The sequence below is a fragment of the Delphinus delphis genome, chromosome 20 (genome assembly GCF_949987515.2).
Source record: "Delphinus delphis chromosome 20, mDelDel1.2, whole genome shotgun sequence".
In the NCBI taxonomy this organism is placed as follows: Eukaryota; Metazoa; Chordata; class Mammalia; order Artiodactyla; family Delphinidae; genus Delphinus; species Delphinus delphis.
The window spans coordinates 18,955,401-18,967,909 of NC_082702.1; positions in this window are offsets into that span (position 1 = coordinate 18,955,401).

Consider the following 12,509-nt stretch of genomic DNA (forward strand, 5'->3'; position numbering starts at 1 on the left):
CTTGCTAAAAATTAATGAGTTAATGTGGAAATTAAATAGTGTGTATTCTTGTAAAACTCCATCTATACCCTCTAATTTGGAGTAGAAATAGCAAATGCAAAAAAATCCAATAAGCCAAATATTGGAAATTTAGAAAATAAAGATAATGAGATCACTACAAATTCAAACTCATGAGATGCAACCAAAGTAAGTCTTAGAAAGAATTCACAACCCTAAATGCACTCATTGTGTGTTTTGTTATTTTTAATTTTTGAATTTTATTTTATTTATTTTTTTATACAGCAGGTCCTTATTAGTCATCAATTTTATACACATCAGTGTATACATGTCAATCCCAATCACTCAATTCATCACACCACCACCACCTCCGCCGCTTTCCCCCCTTGGTGTCCATACGTCTGTTCTCTACATCTGTGTCTCGATTTCTTCCTTGCAAACCGGTTCATCTGTACCATTTTTCTAGGTTCCACATATATGTGCTAACATACAATATTTGTTTTTCTCTTTCTGACTTACTTCACTCTGTACAACAGTCTCTAGATCCATCCATGTCTCTACAAATGACCCAATTTCGTTCCTTTTTATGTCTGAGTAATATTCCATTGTATATGTGTACCACATCTTCTTTATCTATTCGTCTGTCAATGGACATGTAGGTTGCTTCCATGACCGGTCTATTGTAAATAGTGCTGCAGTGAACATTGGGGTGCATGTGTCTTTTTGAATTATGGTTTTCTCTGGGTATATGCCCAGTAGTGGGATTGCTGGATCATGTGGTAATTCTATTTTTAGTTTTTTAAGGAACCTTCATACTGTTCTCCATAGTGGCTGTATAAATTTACATTCCCACCAACAGTGCAAGAGGGTTCCCTATTCTCCACGCCCTCTCCAGCATTTTTTGTTTGTAGATTTTCTGATGATGCCCATTCTAACTGGTGTGAGGTGATACCTCATTGTAGTTTTGATTTGCATTTCTTTAATAATTAGTGATGTTGAGCAGCTTTTCATGTGTTTCTTGACCATCTGTACCTCTTCTTTGGAGAAATGTCTACTGCCTATTTTTGGATTGGGTTATTTGTTTTTTTAATATTGAGCTGCATGAGCTGTTTACATATTTTGGAGATTAATCCTTTATCCGTTGATTCGTTTGCAAATATTTTCTCCCATTCTGAGGATTGTCTTTTCGTCTTGTTTATGGTTTCCTTTGTTGTGCAAAAGCTTTGAAGTTTCCCATTTGTTTATTTTTGTTTTTATTTCCATTACTCTAGGAGGTGGATCAAAAAAGATCTTGCTGTGATTTATGTCAAAGAGTGTTCTTCCTATGTTTTTCTCTAAGAGTTTTAGAGTGTCCGGTCTTACATTTAGGTCTCTAATCCATTCTGAGTTTATTTTTGTGTATGGTGTTAGGGAGTGTTCTAGTTTCATTCATTTACATGTAGCTGTCCAGTTTTCCCAGCATCACTTATTGAAGAGACTGTCTTTTCTCCATTGCATATCCTTGCCTCCTTTGTCGTAGATTAGTTGACCATAGGTGAGTGGGTTTATCTCTGGGCTTTCTATCTTGTTCCATTGATCTATGTTTCTGTTTTTGTGCCAGTACCATATTGCCTTGATTACTGCAGCTTTGTAGTATAGTCTGAAGTCAGGGAGTCTGATTCCTTCAGCTCTGTTTTTCTTTCTCAAGATTGCTTTGGCTGTTCGGGGTCTTTTGTGTTTCCATACAAATTGTGCAATTTTCTGTTCTAGTTCTGTGGAAAATGCCAGTGGTAGTTTGATAGGGATTGCGTTGAATCTGTAGATTGCTTTGGGTAGTATAGTCATTTTCACAATATTGATTCTTCCAATCCAAGAACATGGTATATCTGTTTGTATCATCTTTAATTTCTTTCATCCGTGTCTTATAGTTTTCCGCATACATGTCTTTTGTCTCCCTATCTAGGTTTATTCCTAGGTATTTTATTCTTTTTGTTGCAATGGTAAATGGGAGTATTTCCTTAATTTCACTTGCAGATTTTTCATCATTAGTGTATAGGAATGCAAGTGATTTCTGTGCATTAATTTTGTATCCTGCACCTTTACCAAATTCATTGATTAGCTCTAGTAATTTTCTGGTAGCATCTTTAGGATTCTCTATGTATAGTATCATGTCATCTGCAAACGGTGACAGTTTTACTTCTTCTTTTCCAATTTGTATTCCTTTTATTTCTTTTTCTTCTCTGATTGCCATGGCTAAGACTTCCAAAACTATGTTGAATAATAGTGGTGAGAGTGGACATCCTTGTCTTGTTCCTGATCTTAGAGGACATACTTTCAGTTTTTCACCATTGAGAATGATGTTTGCTGTGGGTTTTGTCATATATGGCCTTTCTTATGTTGGGGTAAGTTCCCTCTATGCCCACTTTCCGGAGAGTTTTTATCATAAATCGGTGTTGAATTTTGTCAAAAGCTTTTTCTGTATCTATTGAGATGATCATATGGTTTTATTCTCCAGTGTGTTAATATGGTTTATCATGTTGATTGATTTATGTATATTGAAGAATCCTTACATCCCTGGGATAAATCCCACTTGATCATGGTGTATGGTCCTTTTAATGTGTTGTTGGATTCTGTTTGCTAGTATTTTGTTGAGGAATTTTGCCTCTATATTCATCAGTGATATTGGTCTGTAATTTTCTTTTTTTGTAGTATCTTTATTTGGTTTTTGTGTCAGGGTGATGGTGGCCTTATAGAATGAGTTTGGGAGTGTTCCTTCCTCCCCAATTTTTTGGAAGAGTTTGAGAAGGATGGGTGTTAGCTCTTCTCTAAATGTTTGATAGAATTCACCTGTGAAGCCATCTGGTCCTGGACTTTTCTTTGTTGGAAGATTTTTAATCATAGTTTCAATTTCATTACTTGTGATTGGTCTGTTCGTGTTTTCTATTTCTTCCTGGTTCAGTCTTGGAAGGTTATACCTTTCTAAGAATTTGTCCATTTCTTCCAGGTTGTCCATTTTATTGGCATAGAGTTGCTTGTAGTAGTCTCTTAGGATGCTTTGTATTTCTGTGGTGTCTGTTGTAACTTCCTTTTTCATTTCTACTTTTACTGATTTGAGTCCTCTCCCTCTTTTTCATGATGAGTCTGGCTAATGATTTATCGATTTTCTTTATCTTCTCAAAGAACCAGCTTTTAGTTTTATTGGTCCTTGCTATTGTTTTCTTTGTTTCTATTTCATTTATTTCTGCTCTGATCTTTATGATTTCTTTTCTTCTGCTAACTTTGGGTTTTGTTTGTTCTTCTTTCTCTAGTTCCTTTAGGTGTAAGGTTAGATAGTTTATCTGAGATTTTTCTTGTTTCTTGAGGTAGGCTTGTATAGCTATAAACTTCCCTCTTAGAAATGCTTTTGTTGCATCCCATAGGTTTTGGATTGTCGTGTTTGTATTGTCATTTTTCTCTAGGTGTTTTTCGATTTCCTCTTTGATTTCTTCAGTGATCTCTTTGTTATTTAGTAACGTATTGTTTAGCCTCCATGTGTTTGTGTTTTTTACGTTTTTTTCTCTGTAGTTCATTTCTAATCTCATAGCGTTGTGGTCAGAAAAGCTGCTTGATATGATTTCAATTTTCTTAAATTTACTGTGGCTTGATTTGTGACCCAAGATGTGATTTATCCTGGAGAATGTTCCGTGTGCACTTGAGAAAAAATTGTAATCTGTTTCTGGATGGAATGTCCTATAAATTTCAATTAAATCTATCTGGTCTATCGTGTCCTTTAAAGCTTCTGTTTCCTTATTTATTTTCATTTTGGATGATCTGTGCATTGGTATAAGTGAGGTGTTAAAGTCCCCCACTATTATTGTGTTACAGTTGATTTCCTCTTTTATAGCTGTTAGCAGTTGCCTTATGTATTGAGGTGCTCCTATGTTGGGTGCATATATATTTATAATTGTTATATCTTCTTTTTGGATTGATCCCTTGATCATTATGTAGTATCCTTCCTTGTCTCTTGTAACATTCTTTATTTTAAAGTCCATTTTATCTGATATGAGTATTGCTACTCCAGCTTTCTTTTGATTTCCAGTTGCATGGAATATCTTTTTCCATTCCCTCACTTTCAGTCTGTATGTGTCCCTAGGTCTGAAGTGGGCCTCTTGTAGACAGCATGTAGATGGTCTTGTTTTTGTATCCATTCAGCAAGCAAGCCTATGTCTTTTGGTTGGAGCATTTAATCCATTCACATTTAAGGTAATTATCGATATGTATGTTCCTATGACCATTTTCTTAATTGTTTTGGGTTTGTTTTTGTAGGTCCTTTTCTTGTCTTGTGTTTCCCACTTTGGGAAGTTCCTTTAGCATTTGTTGTAGAGCTGGTTTGGTGGTGCTGAATTCTCTTAGTTTTTGCTTGTCTATAAAGAATCTGAATGAGATCTTTGCTGGGTAGAGTAATCTTGGTTGTAGGTTTTTCCCTTTCATCACTTTAAGTATATCATGCCACTCCCTTCTGGCTTGTAGAGTTTCTGCTGAGAAATCAGCACTTAACCTTATGGGAGTTCCCTTGTACATTATTTGTCACTCTTCCCTTGCTGCTTTCAATAATTTTTCTTTGTCTTTAATCGTTGCCAGTTTGATTACTATGTGTCTCGGCATGTTTCTCCTTGGGTTTATCCTGTGTAGGACTCTCTGTGCTTCCTGGACTTGGGTGGCTATTTCCTTTCCCATCTTAGGGAAGTTTTCGACTATAATCTCTTCAAATATTTTCTCTGGTCCTTTCTCTCTCTCTTCTCCTTCTGGGACCCCTATAATGTGAATGTTGTTGTGTTTAATGTTGTACCAGAGGTCTCAGGTTGTATTCATTTCTTTTCATTCTTTTTTCTTTATTCTGTTCTGCAGCAGTGAATTCCACCATTCTCTCTTCCAGGTCACTTATCCATTCTTCTGCCTCAGTTATTCTGCTATTGATTCCTTCTAGTGTAGTTTTCATTTCAGTTATTGTATTGTTCATCTTTGTTTGTTTGTTCTTTTTCTGGAAGGTCGCCTATCTCCACTTCATCTAGTTGTTTTTCTGGGATATTATATTGTTCCTTCATCTGGTACATAGCCCTTGCCTTTTCATCTTCTCTCTCTTTCTGTGAATGTGACTCATTGTTAAATAAATAAATAAATGAAGAATAAACATTAAAACTCATAGAATATTTTTCTCTAAAATATTTTCAAGGTTTCAAACATGAGCAGTATTTCAAAATTTTATTAAGGAAAATAGCCCCATGTTAAGTGCCTTATAATTTATTTAAGAAAGCTAGGAAAATATTGATATTAAAACTATACTATATACCACAAAAGAGAGAGAGAGTGGGAGAAAAAAAAACAGATCATCTAACTTGGGAATGGGAATACGGATTGGGAAATTTTTATTTATTCCCTGAGTCAATCTATAAATGTAATGCAATCCCAATCAGTCTTCTGAATGAAGTTTTGCAAATTGAAAAAAAATATTTTATATATTTCATCTAGAAGAATAACCATGTGAAATGAATAAAAGTAAGTTGAAAAAGAAAAATATTTAGGTAAATCTTGCACCACCAGATATTAGAACATATTATGAAGTCACATTGTTCAAAATTAGGTAATAGAAAAATAAGTCTATGGAAGAGAATAGTAAGATTATAATAAAATTTAATATATATAATTATTTATTATATGACAAGTAATGTTATGTATGAAATAATTAAATGGTTCTTGGGAAATTGCTTAAATATTAGGGAAAACAAATTAGTTATTTATCTTTTGAGGGTTATTAAGTTCATTCCAAGCATAATACTAGTCAGAAAATAACATGAATTTGCTTAAGGCTTTGTATATTAATAGTATTGTGTACAAAATATGACCAGGGATTACCTCTGATTGATAGGACCATGGTGGTTCTTTGACTTTGTGCTTTTCACTTTTCCAAAATTTCTGAATTCCCTGCATTTAGCATGTTTTTAGTAGGAGAAATAAAGGTAAAAATAGATAGAGGTACATGTTCATTGCAGCATTATTTGCAATAGCCAAGGTATGGCAATAACCTATGTTCTGCCCACAAATGAATGGAACAAAAAATGTGCAGATATATATTTTATATATCATATAGTTTATATTACATATATAGTATATTATTATATAGATATAATGGGATATAATTCAGCCTTAAAAGAAAGGAAATCCTGTCATTTGAGACAATGTGGATGAAACTGAAGAGCATTATTTTAAGTGCAATAAGCCAGACAGAGAAAGGCAAATACTGTATACTTATATGCGGAATCTAAAAAAACAAACAACAACAAAAAACCTCAAACTGATTAGAAACAGAATTAAAAGGTGGTTGCCAGGAGGCGGGGGGGGGGGGGGGGGCGGGGGGAATAGGGAGAGGCTGAAACAGAAGGTACAAATTTTCAGTTATAAGATGAATAAGGTCTGAGGATCTAATGGGTGACATGGTGACTAAAGTTGATAACAATGGATTGTATAATTGAAACTTGCTAAGAGAGTAGTACTTAAATGTTCTCATGAACACAAGAAAAGGTAAATATGTGAGGTAATGGACCTGTAATTATCTCAATGGGGGAGAAGCCTTTCACAATGTATATGTATATTAAGTCATCAGGCTGCACTCTTTAAAAATCTTACAATGTTACATGTCAATTGTATGTCAATGAAGGTGAAAAAGAGGGGTGGGGTAAAGTGTGTTGGTGCAGGACATCTTGGTTCAATACCTCATGGGCCGAAAGCTGTTGCTCTTGAACCTCTAAGAACCATTTGTCTACAGATTAGAAAGCATTGATCAAAGTTTACTGATGCATAAAGACAGAGTGAAAGTCTGGGTGTGGGATCTGAGGATGCCCTAGGTGGGGCTTTGCTGCTGCAGATCCCTATCCACACACAGGAGGGCAGGAAAGCAGCCTGGTTGGGGGAGGTGTGGGGTCCAGAGACAGGGGAGAGTAGGGCTTCTCTGCAAATTCTCCTCCCAGCAGGATAAAACCCAACTGGTCATCAAGTATTATAATTTTAACCTATTACTGAATTAAATGTGCTAACATTTTGCTAAGGATTTTTAAACCTGTGTTCACAAGGGATGTTGGTGTCTAGTTTTTTTTTATTGTAATATTTTCATTTGGTTTTGTTATAAGGGTAATGAAGCCTCATAAAATGAATTGGTTAGCATTTCCTCCTCTTCAAATTTTTGTAATAGTTTGTGTGGTATTGGTATTATTCTTCTTAAATGTTTCATAGAATTTACCAGAGGAGCCATCTGGGCTTGGAGTTTTCCTTCTGAGAAGTGTTTTAATTGATGATTTCAATTTCTTTCATAGGGACATAGAGCTACTCAGATTTTCCATTTGTACCTTAGTCAGTTTTAGTAATTTATCTTGCATAAATTTGTGGGTAATATTCCTTTATTGTCCTTTTAAAGCCTGTAGGATACAATATGGTGCCTCCACTTTCATTCATATTATTTTTAAACTCTGCTTCTCTTCTGTTTTCTTGATCAGCAAAGCTAGAGCTTTATCAGATTTACTGATCTTGTTTAAAGAAAGCTTTTAGTTTTATTATTTTATTCTTATTGTTTATTTACTGTTGAGTTTTGACAGCTCTTTTTAAATTCCTATTTTTACTTACTTTGACTTTAATTTGCTTTTCTTTTTCTAAATTTTTAAATATCTTTATTGAAGTATAATTGCTTTACAACATTTTGTTAGTTTCTGTTGTACAAAAATGTAAATCAGCTATAAATATACATATATCCCCATATCCCCTCCAGCTATAAGTATACATATATGCCCATATCCCCTCCCTCTTGAGCCTCCCTCCCATCCTTCCTATCCCACCCCTCTAGGTGGTCACAAAGCACCCAGCTGATCTACTTGTGCTATGCAGCAGCTTCCCACTAGCCATCCATTTTACATTTGGTAGTGTATATATGTCGATACTACTCTTTCACTTCGTCCCAGGTGAAAGCTTAGATGATTGATTTTGGAACTTTCTTCTTTTCGAATACAATGTAAAACTATAAATTTCCTTAAAAAAATAAATTTCCTTTTAAGAACTATTTTAGCTGTATTCCACACATTTTAATATACTGTAATTTTATTTTCATTTAGGTTAAAAATATTTTCTAATTTTTCTTGTGACTTCTGCTTTGACACTTAGGTTACATAGGAATCTTGTCCAATTTTCCAAGTATTTGATGATTTTCCAAATATCTGTTTTTTTATTGCTAATTTAATTCTGTCTGACTTCTGTCCTTTTAAATTTATTAGCAATTTTATGGCCCAGCATGTAATCTGTTTTGGTGATTATTCTCTGAGTGTTTGAAAAGTATGTGCATTCTCCTACTTTGTCAACAAAGTCAAGTTGGTCGATGTTCATAGCTTCTACGTCCCGATTTTTCTGTCTACTTGTTCTACCAAGTACTGACTAGGGATGTTGCAACCCCCAACTCTAATTTTGGATCTGTGTCTCTGTTCAGTTCTGTCAGTGTTACTTTGTGTATTTTGAAAACCTGTTACTGTGTACATATATATCTAGGATTGTTCTGTCTTGTTCTTCTTTATCTTTGGTAAACATGTTCCATTTCCTGAAGTCTATTTTGTCTAATAATAATAATACAGCCATTCAGCTTTATGTATGGGTCTGTAGTTATATTCCTTCTTTTAGTCCTAATGTTGGTCATTTATATCTTCTCCCTCTTTTTATTTCTTGGTTAGTCTAACTAGAGGTTTATCAATTTTATTATTTTCATTTTCCAAATAATCAGCTTTTGGTTTTGTTGACTAATTCTACTGTATTTTTCTCTGTGTGTGTTTCATTATTTGTCACTCATTTTTTCAGGTGGAAGCTTAGATGACTGATTTGAGACCTTTATTCTTTTCTCGTATAAGCCTTTAATGCAGTGGTTCTTAAATGGGGGTGATTTTCCTACCTCCAGAGGGGACATGTGGCAGGGTCTGGATACATTTTAATTTTTCTAGTCTGTGGGAATATATCAGGGAGTAAAATAGACAGAAAATTTTCTTATGGAATTCTCATTATAATTGGAGACATAGGCAATGAAGAAGATTAAAATATATAATGTAATGTCAGGTGGTGATGAAAATCAAAGCAGGATAAAGAAGTAGAAAATGATGAATATGGGCCAGTTGAGACTGGGTAGTCAAAGAAGGATCCTCTCACAGAATGATATTTCAGGAGAGACCTGAATAAAATGAGGAGGGAACCATATGAGTATCTGTGGAAATACTTTCCATGCAGAGGAACAGCCAACTGTAAAATCCCTGAATTGGGAGTGTTGTAGCATGGACCATCGGGCTGGGGGGGAAGGAACAGCAAGGTGACTAACGTTGTTGAAGCCCAGTGAGCAAGAAGAAGGTGGTAGAAGACCCTGGGAAGTGTCATGCATCAGATTGTGTTGTGCTTTGCAGGCTATGGTAACAATTTTGGATTTTATTTGAAGCATGACCGGAAGTGAACATTTTGAGCAGTAGACACCATGAGGATCCCTGTGGTTGTTGGTTGGGAATAGAATGAAGGGAACAAACATGGAAACATGGAAACCAGCTGGAAGTTATTGAAATCACCCAGGTGAGAAGAGTTGGTGGTTTAGAGGGATAAAAGTGGAGATGGTTGTAATTCCAGATGTATTTTGAAAGCAGAATCTTGAGATTTACTAATGGATTGAATATGATATATTAGAGAAAGCAAGAGACTGAGGATGACTCCAGTATCTTATTCTGAGGACCTGGGTGGATGGAATTGCCATTTGCTGAAGTCCAAAGTTTGGTTTTAGCTGTATGAAGTTTGTGAAGTCTACTGTTCATCCTAGTGGAGTTGTCAAGAAGCAGTTGGTTATATCAAGTTAAGAAGCCAAGGAAAAGTTCAGGAATGGACATGTAAATTTTGGAGTTTCTACATAATAAAATCTATTATTGTAATTTGGTACATTAATGGAGTAAAGCAGTAAAACCATTTATTTCTCTTAATAGCCATCCAAAAGCATTAAAAAATCTATCATCATATCATGACGAAAATAATAAGCCAGGGATAGAAGTAAATATGAAAAAAAGCGCAGCAAATATACAGAGTATTGGTTAAACACAAGCATTCCCATTAAAGTTAGGAAACATAAAAATGTTTACTATTATTCAACATTTTACTAGATGTTTTAGCCAACTAACAAGAGAGAAAAGGGAGGAAATAAAGTTGGGAAAAACAAAACTGTCTTTACTTGAAGATGATATGATTAACTACTTTAAATAATTCAAGAAGCTCTATTAACAATTAAATAATCAATTAACAATACATTAATATTGATATAAGATTTCAACAGAGTGGCCGGATACAAGATTAATATGCAAAAGTCAAAGCTTTTCTCTACACCAGCAGTAACCAAGTACACTGTACCTTGCTTAAAATAGCAACAACAACAAAAATCTATACAATATTGTAGCTGGAAGTAAATAAATCTAACAATAATTATGACAAATTTTCTTGGAAAATCTAACATTTAATAAATTAAGATTTCAATATAAGTGGAGGATGACTTAATGTTCATGGCTGGAAAGATCTATTTTAAAAATGTTCCTTCTCTCCAAAATTATCTAAAAATTTAATGTAATCAAATTTGCGATGAGATTATTATGGAAATCGGCAAGCAGATTCTAAAATTCAAATAGAAGATAAATGGTTGTGGACAGCCATGTGATTTTGAAAAAGATGATCAAAAGAATGAACTTTAACCATCTGATGTCAAATTTATGAAGCTCTAATCATTAAAGAAGTGAGGTTTTCCTTAAGAATATACATATAGGTGGAAGAGACTAAAAATTCCAGAAACAGATCCTTGTATATCTTGGAGTTATGAGATGCACTAATGTTTGAAAGTAGTGGAGATAGAAAGGGGTGTTGAAGAAATTGGGAGAACTGGTCCTATATATTAGATATCTAACTTACAAAACTCACAAAATGAATTTAAGATCTATTAAAAACCTAAACACACATGCACACACAGAAATAAAATTGTAAGCATGTCAAAAAGAATTATAGAATTTAGTTCAATAATTTTAAAAATATAGAAAAGGTGGGTAAATTTGAAATTACCAAAGTTTTAAAAATATATAGAGTCAGGAAACATCTCAAGTGAAAGGTGACACCAGGAGAAAATATTTGCATCAAATATGATGAGAATAACTCTCCAAAATACATGAGAATGTTTATAAATCAATAAGAAAATTCAAGCAATCTAATAGAAAAAAAACAATACAAGATATTTAAATAGTTGAAAGAGAGTCAACCAATTTGGAGGGCAAAGAGAAAACTTTGCTCCTTTTATTGGACTTCTAAAATTTATCATAGGGAGGCATTAGAAATCAGCACAAGGAGATATAACCAACCGTGTTTACTGAGACATTGTTTGTAAATAGGAAAAACAAGAACTTAGATGAATAATGAACACCTTGGGAAAATTGTTAAGTAAACAATCGCCTAGAATGTTACTGCACATCTTTAAATGTCAGTACAAGTTTATATTGTCCTATGTAGCATGCTTTGTGACATAATCAAAAGGCAACTTTATTTTTTGTTAATTACTATCTCTTTAAACTTTATTCAACGGGGGCAATTTTTTTCTCTACCCCGGATGAAAAAGTGACAGCAGGCCCCAGGCTGTCTGTGTCCTCTCGGGTGAAGAGGGGTCAGGGGGACAATGGAATGGGACTCACTCTAGGATAACAACTACTGGAGAAGAAAGTCTCTATAAATCTTTTCACTCTCTTCTGTCAAGACTCTTTCGTATTACTCTCCAAATGACGAAATCAAGAGTTGAGAAACACATTTTCCTTTATGCCCTTTGCATGTTCTTTGTGCAGGGGGACTGATTAGTCTCCCACTTAGCTGGGTCTTCTGATATGTGTCAAGTTGGCATCTCAAGTAACATCAAACCCATACGAACCTCACTTTGACAATCTATTTCTTTTTTAAAAAGTTGAGGATTGTCCCTCATTTTTTCTTCTGTTTAAACCAGAATCACTACTCCATATGCCCAGCTTTCATGCTGCCTACCCTACAAGTCTCTTCCAACCCCCCATCAGGATGAATCTTGTCTTTTCTCTTGTATTCCTTGATGCATGTGATATGGCCATTTTATTGCATTTTGTACCATGTATTTAATTAGTTCTGCATGTCTCCTTCTCCCCATCGAACTATAAGCCTCTGGAGGGCAGAGACTGTGTCTGATTCAGTTATGATCTCCCTGACATATTCCATAGCCTTAGGCACTCAATAAATAGAATTTCAAGTATCCTCTGACCCTCAGCCTTGACTCAAGGAAGGGCTCGGGAAATCAGGTTTTCTTGGTGTGAGTGTAAACTGAGATTGAACTTTTTCAGCACCATATACTCAGGAAATGGAACACTTCATATTAGCAGATACATTTAATAAATGACAAATAGCATCAAACACAACATATTACATGTGCGATGTAGCATGTGTGAAGCTGAAAATGA